General features: G+C 43.4%; 1 protein-coding gene across 1 annotated transcript in view; it reads right to left on the bottom strand.

The window, feature by feature from the left end:
• PLPPR1 (phospholipid phosphatase related 1) overlaps window positions 1–13,983 on the bottom strand; it is a 116,259-nt gene extending 102,276 nt beyond the window's left edge. Inside the window, exon 1 of the mRNA XM_038124566.1 lies at window positions 13,485–13,983. The gene's annotated coding sequence lies outside the window, so the exon portion shown is untranslated. The remainder of the gene's footprint in view (window positions 1–13,484) is intronic.
• Window positions 13,984–15,553: the final 1,570 nt, after the last annotated feature.

A 15,553-nucleotide genomic window follows, 5' to 3' on the forward strand; every position in this document is an offset into this window, starting at 1 on the left:
ATTTAGATTAGATACTAGGAAAATTTTTGTCATTGGTCAAGCACTGGAACAGGCTGACCTGGGACATGGTAGAATCACTGTCCCTGGAAGCATTCAAAAAACATGGAGATGTGATGCTTAGAACATGGTTTAGTGGTAGACATGGTAATGTTCAATCAAAGGTCGGATTGGATGACTCCAAAGGCCTTTTTCAGCCTTAATGATCTATGATTCTATGTTTGAGGGGAGGGGAGCACTTGCAAATAGTGGATCAAGCCCTGACCCCCCTGAATCAGTAGAAACTTTGCCACTAAGTTCAAGAGAACCAAAGATCTAGTAAATTCTATGAAAGAAAAAACATAGCAACAGTAAGGGGAAAGGTGGTCTGAAAGTGTCCGGCAGCAAAGCTTCTCCAAATCTGAACCAGTTGATTTTAAAAGGTCTACATGTAACACGAAAAGTGGACACACATGGACTTTATTTGCCATTTATTTTTTGTTCCTGTTTCATTTCCAGGTCTGTAACAATGGCCAGGATGGGAGCTGCAAGTTTTATCATCATAATGAAGATTTCTGAAAAAAATTAGCTTTTTTTAAAGTAACACAACCACTAGAAAGAATTTGAGTGCCTGCATTAATCACAGCTTAACCTGAGCAAACCAGTAATCAGAGGAAAACACAATTGCTTTTCTATTTGGCCTAATTTCATCCCACCTAATCCACCTAATGCCATGCTGTACATAAAACTTAGGCAATGTGCATAGGGTTATATTTCACCCTTCATACGAGACATGAGCCATCTTCTGCAATAAACCTGTATAACTCCACTGCCTGCAATGAACCAGGGCATTGTCAGCAGATCAGTGCCATGAGCTGCATGCCCAGACAAGAAGAGAGAGAAAAAGAAACGTGTGCTTCTCTGCAGCATACTTTTAAAGCTCAGATACCGTTTCAGAGGATGTTCCTGAGACAAGACATGTATTGCTGTGTTTAGAACATCAGCAAAGGAAACTCCCTGCCTGCTTGCATGGGAGGCCAAACCAAGAGCATGTTCTGAGTGCAGTGGCAGAGCAGAGCTGTAAGTGCTGTAGGCACACCAATAAAGGAGCTGCATGACCATAATCCTGACATAACATCTCTGCAGTATAGTGCTGGTTTAGAGATATGACATTCTGTGTTAACATATGCATGAGTTGCTAAATTGTTTGAGCTTGGTCCACCCTGGAAAAGCTTTTTGATTTGATGCTTTTCATTTTGGCAAACAGTTTTATTGCACCCAGTTTTTCAAACTGTCAAATTATCTTTCTGAGCAAATATAGTATTACTACAACACATAAGAATGGGTGAGTCAGTAAACATTTGGTTTTTTCATTTTCTGAGATGTTTTGTCTGAAATAGGAAAGCACTTTTCAGATGCAGCCTTAATGGGGCTAGCAATTGCTCTGGTCACTGGCGAAGGACATCCTTTGTAATGAGTACTGGAAATATCAGTATTTCCCTAGATGGAAGACTTGAAACATAATTGTAATTGACTTTATCTATTTATCCTCATGCACCCCAGGAACATTTGGGGTGGACCCCATCTTCTGCTCAGCCAGGAAAGTATAAAGAGAGACCAAATCTCATTCCTGTAACGTTCTGTCATTGCCAAAAACAATCACAAAGTGTTTTTGTGATGCTCACAAAACCTCTACCTTTAATACCATTCCATTCCTTTCCTTCTCTATCTCTTAACATCATTATCATTTGCCTTCTCCCCTCTCACTGAAATCCCAGCTCTGAGGTAACTCATACTCATCAAACATGGATATAGTGTGCATACATTAAATGTAGAGTTTTGCACAACTTTCAGCCTAAGAGCTACATATTCCCAGCACCTCAGCAGCTGTTTGCAAGCTGTCACTTCTCAAATGTTCACCTATTGTTTGCAGCAAGGTAATAAAACAGGCAGGAACTGCTTCTGCTACACTAATTCAGAAGGAGAGAGAAGACCTGAAAATTAGTTTCCAGTTTCCACCTGTCACTCACCGGATCTGAAATACTTCCATTACCCACTGTGCTTAACAACTTATCAACAAAACCTTCTAACAGAAGAGCTGTTTGAAAGCTTAAAAGCAAAATAATTTAAAAAAAACTACCAGTCTTGAGTCACACTGATGGCTTGAACAAAACTTTGAGTCTCTCACTGACGCCCTTAAGGCTTAAGAAAAACTCAAAAGGTGCAATGGCTACCAAGAATGCCTTAACTAATATTTCCCAGTAATTTCAGTTCACTTTTCTGACATGATGCAGTGACTGAGGAAGTTTCAGCATCTCCCTTCTGTCATCATCACAGGTAGATCAAACCAAAACTGTAAGAAACAAAAGTAAACTAGGATTGAGAAGCCAGTGTACTAAGGAAGGCGAAGACTGGAAGGCTGAATATCCAAGCAGGATGGTCAGAGAACACCAGACTCTTCTGGTAGCCAAGCTGGGAACAAACATGAAAAGGACCTGATGCTTGGCAGCCAGGCCATTGAACACTTTGCCACCGAGTACCTGTAAGGAAACAAACCCCAAAAGAGCTGCACAATTTGGATAGCAACATTGAAGTATTCATTTAAAGCAGAAAAAACCTGGAAGTTCTGGTACATGAAATGTTGTTTAGGAGGATGACAGAAATGGACATGACTGGTTTGAGTCCTGAAGTGCACACCTCATAGATCTGCCTTGAGGGCAAAGGGTGTGGACAGAGGAGAGAAAAATGCTTTTTTTTTTGTATTACAAGATGACAGAGGAGATGACAAGGGACAAAGCACCACATAAAAACCCCATGCTAGCCTGAAGAGTGGGAGGACTATGATATCCTGATCTCCCTCATCCCTCTCTGCTTGTGAAGCCGTTCAATGCCAATCCAAACTCACACAGGCATTGGTACTACCATTTCACTGGGGCACAGGATGCACAAATATCAAAGTGTCCTGTGATTAACTTTACTTGAAAAAGTGCTCTCACTGTGCTCCTTCTGTTCTGATTAACTGACTCATTCACCTCTTCTTGCAAAACAATGTAGATTTTATTCATGATTTCTATTTCCCTTGTTGAGTGCTTTATAATAGAGATAAATAAATAAACTTTCCCCATTAGATGTATTTTTTAAATTACCTGCATCGCTGACTGGCTTCTGCTGAAGATCACCAAGCTAAATGGAATTCTACAAGCAATAATAATCAGAATTTTGCTGTGCCTATCCATCCCTACTGTGAATAACAAGGAAGAGGAATGGCAATTTAAAAATTATTGCTTTTTGTTGTTCAACAATACAGTAATATTTTTTTTTAATCATTCCACCTCACATTATTGCAAACAGCAAGTGTGCCCTCCATGCACTCCATGGTAAAATTTAGTATGAGACCTGTGTAATGGCATTTAAAGCTGAACAGCTGTTTTGCTAGCCCTCTATACCAGGGCAAACATCTTAGAACCAGGAATCAGCATGATCTCAGCAGGAATTTTGAAACCAGAAAATACATATCAAAAGAATAATGAGTAGCCTCTCACTCAACAAATCATTCTGTTCTTTTGAAAATTACAGTTTTTTAAAGTACTCCTGTCTTTGGAACTCACATTGCTCACACTTAGAAGCCAATTTTCCTGCCTCACAAGAGGAATAACGCAACCAAACATCTCCTCTCAGGTGAGTGAGTGTATTTTAGATCTGTGAAACCATTTCGTTGAGTTATTCAGCCAAGAATCTCATTAATAACTTTGGACCAGATTAAGTAATCTTTCATGACTGTGAGATACATCCATCAGACCGAGTCTCTGACAGCAGCAGATATTGTCTCCACTGTATAAATGAAGCCAAGGGAGTAATTCCTCTTAAGATAAATGAAGCCTTACCATTATAAAAGGATGGCAACGTTAAGAAAGTGTTATGAAGATGTTAGTTTCCCGAGAAGAAATGACTGAAGAAGACAAGGTTGTATGTTCGCCAAGGTGATATGTGGTAAGCAAATGAAGACTTAAAGGAAGCAAACCAAAAAACAGTCTGTCCTAAAACACTAGTCAAGTAGCTATTTCTAGTATCAGAAATGAACTTTAAAAAATGTTTAGGGAAGAAAAATGCAAATTTTGTCAGAAATTTCCTTGCTGCTAATGCTGAATGAATGAAATACATGAATACAATGAAAAAGTCAGTCCCTGTATGTGTATCGTCAACATCACCACTGCCACACTGCCCTGAGGAAAGCAGAATATTCTCCCCTTTGGCTGTCACTCTCCCTTTGCAATGCTGCACCAGGCAGCTGAGATGAGACAGGAAACGCTGTCCTAGGAGGGCCAGGACTTTGCGGACATTCAGCTGCTGCCGGGAGTGCAGCAACCAGCAACAAAATCATTCCAATGCAAACACCCCTCACAGTTCAGCAGGGTGTAATAACGATGTGGGTGTTGATGCCATCCAGGATGTGGGTAATATAGATCTCAATCTCATGATGAACAACATATTCCAACTTTTGGCCTATCTCCAGATGACCAGGAATGTACTAACATCCATCCCTAATTTAACTTTGTCTAACCTGAGATGGAATACAGTTTATGTCAACTATTAATTAAAACTATCTGTAGTAATTATTCTCAAACATCAGTTATCTGATAATTAAATTATTTTTGAACACTGAAAGAATGCTTACAGGGCTGCTGGGCTGCCAGATATTTTAGAATGAGCTCCTTCCTGAAATGAATTAATTGATGTCATATGAGATTTTTTTTTCCTTTGAGCACCCCACTGGTGTTGATTCCAAAGACATGAGCATTTGATTGGATAAATGACTGCAGATTAATTGCAGGTCATTATGTTCTGGAAAATACAGACTGCCATGCCAGGAGATGCACTGGTAATAAAAAAATGTCAGCAAGTTTTGATACCATTTCCTTGACCCAAATATTCTTATTTAGAGAACAAAAACAGCAGCATGACAATGAGATTGATGCTATTTACCTTTATTTACCTTTTTTTTTTTTTTTTTTTTTTTTTTTTTTTGCCATTCCAATCAGGGTCTCTTACTGTTGCTCTTTGTTCAGACTGACAATAATATTTCTTCATGCAAATAACTGAATAATTACTCCTATGGAGATTAGAAGTGAGGTTTGATATTATGTTTAGGCACCATTATTGTTACGAGTTTTATAAAAAAATAAAGTGTCTCAATCTTCTATTTCAAGGGCTGTTAGAGTGGCAAGAAAATCTGCCTTTGGTGGTCCTTTTTCTGTAGGGATAAATGCAGTCACTTCCTGAGGCACCTCAGGCAATACTGAATAAATGCGACGCACCCAGTTCACATCACTGCTGCTCTCTGGAACCCTAGCTGTGCTTTCTGTTCTCTTAAGGGGGCTGCTGAATCCAAAGGAAAGAGGAGCAGAGGGGCTCGGGAACAAAATTTTGGTCATCAAACCTAGCATGTAGTTTCAAAATTGAACTCTGGGTAAACAAAATTACTCAAAGAAACTGGAAACCATAAAGAGATAAGACAGTGATACAAAGCAAATAAAATATTTCAGTATATCTGAAATGACACCCTATTTTCCTCCTGTTAGCAAGAAAAACAGCTTATGGCTTTGGTCAACAAAATAATTTTCTTCCCAGCTCCTAGTTATTTCCATCACTGAACCACAAACTCATGAAATTCTGTCTAAAAATCTAAATAATGAACACAGATATACACACAAACAGAATTAGCAGATATTGGGGTCCTTCACTAGATCCTTAATTTGTTTTCCTACTTCAAACTCCACATCTCTTCTCTAGATTCCAAATTCAAAAGAAGAATCTTCTCTGTGAAATTAATGGCACTAGCACAGTACAGAAAAACAAATAAACCCTTGCACTCGCAAACCGAAATAAATAAAGAAAATAAACAAACCTCACCCCCAATAATGCAATTCAAGGTGGTATATAAGTTTATGTTTGCAATTTTAAGTAAACATAAAATAAGATCTCAAAAAAACAGCCCTACAAAAAAGAAAAAAAAAAGAAAAGAAAATGCTTAATATTTGTGCTCAATATGTTGGGCCAAAACTTTTCAAATCTGAGCAATTTCTGGCAGAAATCTGTATGTTGCAGAATTTTATTTTGCTATGGAAACTGCCTGAATAAGAGAAACAAAGCCATAGACCAGCCATTTCTAGTCAAAATTTCCTCCCCTCTCATGCAAATCAAACAGGTCCTAGAACAGCCGCACTTTAAAGATCATCTCCTGCAGCCCATGCACAGCTTTTCTTGCTGAACACTTGTGAATTAGTAATATTCTGCAACTGCCTTGCATGATCTGTGAGCAGACACAAGTGGTGCCCGGGCAGCTCCCCCAGCCCTGAGAGCTAAACCCGTGGCTGTCCGGGTGCCGCCTCTTGGATGTGGATTACACCTCCCCTGGGATGGGCAGCAGGGCAGATTAAAGTGGCCTTCAGCCACTTCAGCATCGCTATTACAGCTCCTCTACAGAGCTCAAGCTGAGTATCACTGAACCCCTCATTTCTTTTCCTTTCACAGCTGCCGCTGTCCCTATGTAACCTCAGGTACCTGAGCATTTCTGAGCTCTTTCTGTGATGTTTGGGTCACTGGCTGCACGCACTGGGGCGTGCACTGGGGCAGCAGCAGATGTACCGTGCGTGACAGCCCCACACAAACAATGGCCTCCCTCCCCTCACTGCTGCAGCGGTGCCTGAAATGATTATGTACAAATGATTTGTCTCGTGTGCTTTTGGCAGCCTTACAGTAGTAATGTGGTGGCCACAACCCATGACCCACCTCTAGTTTTCCCAAAACCACAGGCTGCACCAATGGGCTGCCCTCTATGTGATGCTCATCAGCACAGCAAACCAACCTGCAGCCATGAAACCAGGACATCCCTTAATGGCTGGAATGGATGACCTTACAGGCCTTTTCCAGCCTCAGTGGCTTCATGATTCTATGTCTGCATTCAGAGTACATAGCCTGTGCAGCCAGCAAATAGTAGGATCCCAGAGAAAGCCTCAGGAAGCCGGGTGTTTCTTGAACAGCACTTAATTTTTCTGGTATTTGATCTGCTGAAAGACACTACCTGCTTGTGATGGCTTTCATGACTGCAAATTGTGTTATATCTTCTCATGTTTTCAAAATAGCATTCACTGTATTCTCAGGATAACTGAGAACAATTTCTGTGAGTGATGCAAGGATGTGAAACTGTCATCAGTTTGTGGCTTACATTTGCACTGTGGAGAACTGAAATTCCCTTGACTCAGGCCAGGGTTTGAACGATAATGCTGGAGACTGGTTTCTTCTGCTTGACCTGGTCCTGCTTTTAAGAAACATACCCACTATCACCATGTACTTTTTAAGGTGGAGCCCATTCTACCAACAATTCAAATCCCTGAATACTCCAGTTGATATAATGATCCAGTGACAAATAATTTTTCATACCCTGTTCTTTAAAATCTGTTCCACTTTTCACCAAGATGGATTACAACCACAGGTAGCAAAGGTTTGAGCTACTTGACATCTCCCTTAGTCACATCAGAGTGATGTGCACACTCTCCTGTTCAGCACACATGTGTTTTCCCTGCTGATCAACAGCATTCCCAGCACAGTGAACAGCAAGACACCTCCTCAGGTGTCTCCTTCAAAAGCACTGTTGGGCTCAGAGTAATCTGTGGGCATGGTCCTTACAAAGAAACAAAAGATATTTGGGGACACTTTGCTACAAAGGGTATTTGGGGGCAGTCGGCAGGGCTGTTACCCCACAGCTCTGTATTCTGTAGGCTGTCCTGCTCTTGTCCTGCTCATCCTCAGGTCTGCTTGCTGACCATGGCACATCACGAGGTAGGAGAGGTCCTAGCATGGGAGACCATGAGCTCGTACAGCAGGTTTGCTCTGTGAGAGGCAAGACTTCTTCACAAGACTGTGCAAACTTAGTAAATCTAAATTGTTCTTCTGGCTTCATTTATCCAATACAGCATTGCCATCACAACAGAGTTATTCTGACAGGTTAATGAGTGTATTTCATCAGTATTACAAGCAAGCTTTGAGCACAAAAACGAGTGATTTAGGTGTTCTAGAGAAGAAAAGGCATCCTTTTACAACTACTCTTCATTTTTCCAATACTTTGCCTTTCTCCCTTAACTTATTCTCATGGGACGCTCCAAAAATACCAGCTGCATTATACAAAGTTATATTTTTCAAGTTTTTTGCAAAATATCTCACCTAATTAAGAATAAATAGCTTAATTTCTCTTCAGTTCATGTGTTACTAAATGTCCTGCCACACAAAAGGAATGGAACAAAGTCTGGAATAAGCAGAAAAACAAATTACCATAGAAGAGCTACCAGCAATTACTCACTAAATACAATAAATTACTGTATATCTGGAAATTAAATGTATTTCATTTTGTTGTCCCTGAGTATTTTACAAGCATGGGGGACAGAAACACAGTGCAGAATACAAATGTGGTACAAATGCCTCTTGCAGTATGTGTGTTTTCAATGAAGTTGGATTTTTTTTTCCTCCTGCTCTCCTTTTGATAGATTTAAACTGATGGATGGTGAAGCAGGACTCTGAATTAACTGGAGCCTCAGTTAAGCAGCAAAAAGCAGAACAACAAACATCTGTGAAAATTTCACACTGCAATCTCATGCTCCTCTTTGAGTTACTCAACAGAAGAGCTCTTCTAAGAGGGTCCAACACTCAGCCTCTGTAGAAACCTGTTATCTTCAACCACCTCTAAGAGATATTCAGGTCCACTCCCATGAGACTCTGCCAGGGCCATCCAGGCATGGGATTCAGACAAGCTTCTGGAGATTTTTGCATCACTGTCTTCAGACAGGAATGAAGCTTGATTTTGCAATTGTACAGAGTTCAATTTCAAAATCAGTTCCACCCTCTGAGATTTTAACAGTGGACTTAGAGCTATTAAGAGAGTTGGTGTCTCACAGGCATTTGCCATGATTTCTGTAAAACCTCTTTGTCTTCAACAGCCATTCTTAACAAGCCATTAATGATAAATGTTGCTTCTCCATTGAATAACTTTTCTGAGCAAAGGATCAGCCTTCCACTTGCTAGAGCATAGCAAAGAGAAAATAAAGTCAAAGAAGGCATGTATTGTCAAGGCTATTTAAGCAAATGGCTTAAAGGAGTAGAGGATGTGTGGCAGTGTGGCAAACTGTATGGTCATGAATAATACTGACACTCTCAAAACAAGAAAAACAGAAACCCTACTTCAAAAGCAAAGGATAGCCAAGCCCCATAGCTAACTTTAAACCTCTATCTAGCAGACACACTTCTGTTATTTGGCAATGAGTGGCATGACTTTACAGTTTATGCTGGTCCTCAGATCTCTAGAGGAGATGTTAAATCAATGATCAGGATGTTTCTGCACATGGATCTGTCTTGAAGCTAATTCTCGTTCTGGTTAAGATAGAAGAATGACACAGCTCAAATCCTTCAGGAAAATGGATCAAAACACTGTCTTATACATATAAGCCCATTCTGCCCCCACTCTTCTACCTGTGGCCACCCCCTTCTGACTAATTATGTCCTTGATCAATCCCGTACAACTTTCACTAAAACCAGAAAGTATGGCAGCTCCACAACACATTTCACATGCTCTTATGGGATGTCCTGTACCCTGCAAGAAGGAAGGTCCACCCTTTTGAAATAAAATACCGGAAAACCACTTGGGTAAGGAAAGTTATCTTGTACTTCAAGAGATTGGTCAGATGTTGATCCACTTGCTTATTAGAGAAAAAAGTAGTGCAACAAGTCAACTGCAGGAAAGATGCTACCCTCCACTCCCTAGGACTGTGTGGAATTGCCCCATCAATGTTACATGTGATTCACAGAATCACAGAGTTGAAAGGGACCTTTAAACACCATCTACTTGCAATTCCTCTGCCATGAGAAGGGACACCTTCCACTAGACCAGATTGCTCAGTGGCCTTGAACACTTGCAGGTATGAGGCATCCACAACTCTGGGCAACCTGTTCCAGTGCCTCCCCACCCTCAGAGTAAAGGTTTTTTCTTCTAAAATCTAATTAAACCTACCCTGTTTCAGTTTGAAGTCATTCCCCCCTATTCAGCTCTGTTTTGACAGGTACAGGCTACCAATGAAGCAGTTCCGCAAAAAGGGAGAAAACAGATGAATGCTGACCCCATATCTAGCAACCTAGATAATGATTATACAGAGCAGATAGTATAAGTCAGATTCTGTAGCCTCTCCTTTTCAGTCCCATGTCAATCCAATAGATGTTGATGGTAGCGCAATTCTTACAAAAGCATGAGATTTTCAAAATCAGGACATGCATCGTGAACAACAATGCCCCTCACAATGAGTCTCTCAGCTGCTGCCAAGCAAGCATTTCTGAAAAGCAAGTTTCACTCTGGATATGCAAACCTAGCAAACAACACCTTATTAGGGAAGAGAGAATATGTGAATGAGCTGCAGCACCAACTTTGCATGCCAATGGCAATAAACATGCTGGTCATCATTTCTGTATTTATGCTCCATCCAAACATCTCTCTATAAAAACTCCAAGAGCTTTAGGTGCTCTTCAGAAAACAACTGGGTTTCCAAATTGATGTTAGCACCCAGTCTTTTCAGTGGTAAGATTAAAAACAAAACAAACAAACCAACCAACCAAACAAAAACCAACCAAACAAACAAAAAACTAAACCAAACCGTTAAAAAAATGCCCTGTGATGGTACAGGGATAAGTCTGAAGAATTCAAAGCAACATCAAACTGGGCTGTCTGAAGAGTGTGGAATTCCTCCAGGGCTGGAAAATTCAAAGCACAGAGCATCACTTACACCCAGGTAGAGCCACAGCAGACACCATGCAGCAGGATCTGGAGGGCTAACCTCCCAGCTGCCAAACATAGAACAGAACTGAACTGGTTTAACTCACATGAGAATCTCACCTGGGAAGCAATGAGGTCTAAAACACTGCAAAGATTTCAAAAGAAGTCATAATCTGGGGTGTCCTCACTTACTCACTTCCTAAGAAATAAACATTCTGGTTTCACTCACTCAGAACACAGTAGCACAGCTGATTTCATCACCCTTGTGTGAAAACTAGTGGAGAACTGACCATGTATCACAGACTTGCTGGGCACAAACCAGAACAGAGTGAAAAGACAAGCACATAAGTCTTCTGGCATAGGCACTACAGAGTTTATCTTTGTTCTACCTTTATTTTGAGGAAACAAAGATGGGGGAAAATAGTCTTGAAGGCAGATCTTACTCCTGAAGAGTCACCAACTGAAAAAGTTTCTTTCACCATAACTTCATCCACTACACACAGGACAGTATTAGTGGATAAAAGAAATGCTTCTTTTAAGCATTGATGATATGTAGCTGCTTTCCATTAAAGAAGTTCACATATCTTGAGGGTCTACTGCCACAATAAGTGACAAATCCACAATAAAATCCCAAAGTGATATTCACATTTGCTCCTCGTGAATTGAAAAAGCACGTCCTCCATGCTGCTGTATTATCCACACAACTGCAAGATATTCGTGGCTGCAGAAAAACTAGAGCACAAGAAAGCAGGCTAATCAGTTCAACAGACTATCTGATGGAAGTAATAATTATAGATATATCTGCCAATTTTTAAAAACCTACAATGGTAGGTAGTCTCTTACCATTGAACAAAGAGGCAGGGAAGAGTGAGTAAAGAAAAAAAAAGGCAACCAAAGCTGTGAAAGAAAATTGAAGTAGAGTAGTAAATAAAAAGTCAACTGAAAATTCGCAAGTCTCCTTCTTCTGCTATTGAACTCTCTCAATCTACACAAAATGTCTCCAATTACAGACCAAGCAAAAGGTTCTGTAACTGATCACATGTGACTACATGTGGACTGAGAAATTAAGGATATGACTCCCCACTAGTTCCTTCCCTCCTCTGATGTCTCATCAATCAGAAAAAAAAAATTATTGTCTTTATTGTGTGTTGAAATAGGCTAATAAGCACCAACAACCATTAAGGTTCTGACCAGATTTTTGTAGTAATTCTACATATGCATACGAATGCATATGAAACAAGTTCACATCCACCGTATCAAAGGAGAAATGCCACTTGATATCATCCTTGCTCATACATGTTGGTTTAGTTATCTTTTTCAGCATCACTGGTTTTCCACCCAGACTGGGCAAAAGCCAACATTGAAATATGCATGTGAGAGCCAACAATGAAAGGAAGGAATACAAATAAATATGGGAAAGTAGTAAGGATCTGTTGTCATAGCTCCCAGTGCTCGACAGTTCCTCAGTTGATGTAAATTTTGTCCTTTTTCCTCCCCTGTGTCAAGCCTTGAAAGCAGATTCTCTTCCTCTATAGTATATTTAGTTACCTGTAGACAAATGCATAAAGGACTTCCCCTAAGGTCTTAGCAGTCTTTATTTTTAGAAACAGCCAACCTAAAAATCAAACCTGAGAGAGGCAGAGATGATTTAAAAGAGAAGGAAGTCCACAGCAATGTCCTCAGATTAAACGGGATCCTGAAATTTAAAGGCTGAGGGGAATCACACTAAGTAGCCTTAGCCTCAGAGGTAACCCCTTCTGCAGTAACTCCTATGGAAACCTTCCTTCCCAAAGCAAGCACAAAACCCCCATTGTACAAGAACGAAAGGTTTTAAAAAACATTCCATCTTGTGCCCAAGTAGGAACAGGCAGAAATCTGTGCACAGCAGTGATCTCTGTTTTTTCTCACCATACCCACCTCATTTCAGAAGGGGGGATGTCTGCTAGGGTCTCTGCTCTCTCCCGGGTGCCTTCACGCCCCACAAAAGACCACACCACATACAGGACGAGCACTGTTACTCTGACACATTTATTTCTCAAGTACTCACCCACAAGGAGCCAGAGAATTACTGTATAACCTTACAGCTTGGAAATCTCATCTCTCTACCTGCAAGCTGTCATTGACAGCTAATCAAAACGCCTGCATTTCGCTGCTTTCCCTACCACGGAGGTTTTGCTGAGACGCAAAAAACACCGAGTGTCAGGGGTCTCTCAAAGCATCCAAACCTGACAGGGACATCGTACACGGTGACATTTTAGCATCTCTGCTCCAAAGCATGTCTCCCCGCATGCGATGCGTCCATCACGCCCTGCTGCCGCCGCAGCAGCCTCCTCCCGAACCGCAGCCCACCCGCACGGCCCCGCGGCACCGGCGGCGGAACCATCTCCCGGGAGGGGATTTCGGGGGTGTTCCCGGGAGGAATCCCGAGGGAAAGGGCGGGAGAGAGGGCACCCAGCACCTGCCATGTAAAAAGCGGCGATGCCCCCGCGCCGCTCCCGCCATCCCCGACACCGACCCGCTGCATCCCGCATCCCGCCATCCCCGGCACCTCATCCCGCATCCCGCATCTCGGCCCGCACTGCAGCACGGCGCGGGGAAGTCGCCGCCTCGCCTCACCCCGGCTCCCGCCGCCCCCCGCAGCCCCCGCGTCCGCCGGTCCCGCAGGGGCATCCCCCGCCGGGCCCCCGGCCCCGCTCACCCTGCGGCGCGGCGGCCCCGCTACGGGCGGCGGTCTCCGGGAGGGCGGGCAGGCAGCGCTCGCCGGCCGGGCATCGTGGTCCGCCCTCCGCCGCGGCGGGGAGGGCCGGCTCCGGGACTCCCTCCCTGCTCCGCCTGCTTCCTCGTCCTGCTCGCCCCTTCCCTCCTGGATTCCCCGCAATGCTGCCCGCAGGAGAACAGGCTCCGTTCCCTCCCTCCCTCCCTCCGCCGCTCCTCCTCTGCTTTCCCGAGCACCGGACCCGGCTCCAGCCCCCGCCCGGCGGCGGGGCGGAGGGAGGGGACAGGGGCCGGCCAGGAGGGGCGGAGGGAAGGGAGGGGAGGGGGAGAGGGACCCCCAGAGCCGCTGCGATTTCCCAGTTCGGCCGCTTCCCCGGGGCTATCCTCCTCCCTGTGGGCTGGAGCAGGGTCCGGCGTCCGGGGACATCGCTAGCTGCCCTCGGCGGTGGCCGGCGGACGCCGAGGCAGCCGGAGATCTCTCCCGGTTGCTCCTGCCCCTGTCTTGCCGCGGGGAGCACAATGCCCCAGGGGCTTCGCCGGCGTCACGGCAGCAGGACTGCATCGGGGGCAGAGGGATGCGGTCTGGGTGACCCGCAGCGGTGTCGGTGCTCCAGAATCCCGGGATACTCTGAGTTAGAGGAGTCCTGCAGCCTGGAGCAGAGAGGTGATAGTGGAGTGGGATGCAGGTCCTGGTCCAGGCGCTGGCAGTGCTGGTGTGCTGCCTTCCCCATGCCTCATGCAGGGCACCGGGCAAGACTGCAGCACGGTCCTGAACCCTAAAGCTATCCATGGCCGTGTCCACCTGGAAGCTACCAGGATACTGAACTCATGGTATCCAACAGAACCTTGTCCTCAAGAAACTGCTCCTCTCAGAACACAAGGAGAGGAGCTTGTGCTTTCTCTGCCTTAGGCTCAGATTTGCCTCCAACTCACAGGTGTGTTTCTTTAACTGAGAATGATACCACCCCAATTACATTCCAGCTAAATTCCTAGTTGGCAAGGCAAAGAAAAAAGTGACCCAGGAGTTACTCTACTGCAAATGAGCTCAGAGTCCTGGCTTCCCACAAGTGTGTAGCATGTTCTTGTCAATATGCCTTAAGTGTAAAACTTAAAAAAAAGATAGCACCCACGAGTTAGAGTAAATAATGCCAACATAATTTTTATCTGTGGATCAATGGAATTTAATTCCTCAGTTGCCAAGATACCTTGCAGAAGCGTTTTTGGGTATTTGTTACCCCACCATTTCATGGATACATGGCAGTGAGGTTGCCAGAGACCACCACTAAGCCCAGACTGTGTCTGACCAGTGTGGACCATGGGCCACATGGGCCAATGAGCACAGGCAGATAAGTAGTGCAGAGTTACTCACTGAAGGTTTGAGAAGTGTTAAGTTTTGTCTGCTGCAATGCAGAGGAAAATGTTTGTGTATCCAAAGCCTTTTTCCTTTGTAAGACACCAGGAGCACAGGCACTGAAGGATGAGATATTCATTTAAGCAGTGCAACAGTACCAGTATCTTTGGTCTGGTCATACCCAAAGACTGATACTTACCCAAAAGATAAATAAAACTGTATTAACTTCAGGAATGACTGCGTGGAAACTTAACATGAGAATGTCTTTTTTGTAGCTTTCCATCCCTGCAGTTTCATTGTTTCTTTCATTGTTTTTCTCCAAAAGAGGCATCTACTGTCCTTGGTGAATGCAGAGGAGGCAGAGGGAAAGCAGAGAGCTCACACCTTTCTGCTCTTTCTCCACTTTACACCATCAGCAAGCCTGGTAGGAGTAGAGCAGGAAGGCATGATTTGTTTTCCTCCAGCTTTTTGATCATATGGATTTCAGACTCACTTGTCATTTCGGGGAAGCTCAGCTGGGCACGAGGTTTTCCTTCCTAGTGTGATTGTTTTGTGGATTTTGTGGAGCTACAGCAGTAGCAACAAGGGCTATTTTTAGCCTAAAGTAGGCCAGGCAGTTCCAGAATATGTATTAATAGGAGGAATATTTGAGAACAAAACAAGCAAACAAAAGAGAAAACAAACTGAGAAGTGTAAACACA

Source organism: Motacilla alba, chromosome Z (genome assembly GCF_015832195.1).
Source record: "Motacilla alba alba isolate MOTALB_02 chromosome Z, Motacilla_alba_V1.0_pri, whole genome shotgun sequence".
Lineage (NCBI taxonomy): Eukaryota > Metazoa > Chordata > Aves > Passeriformes > Motacillidae > Motacilla > Motacilla alba.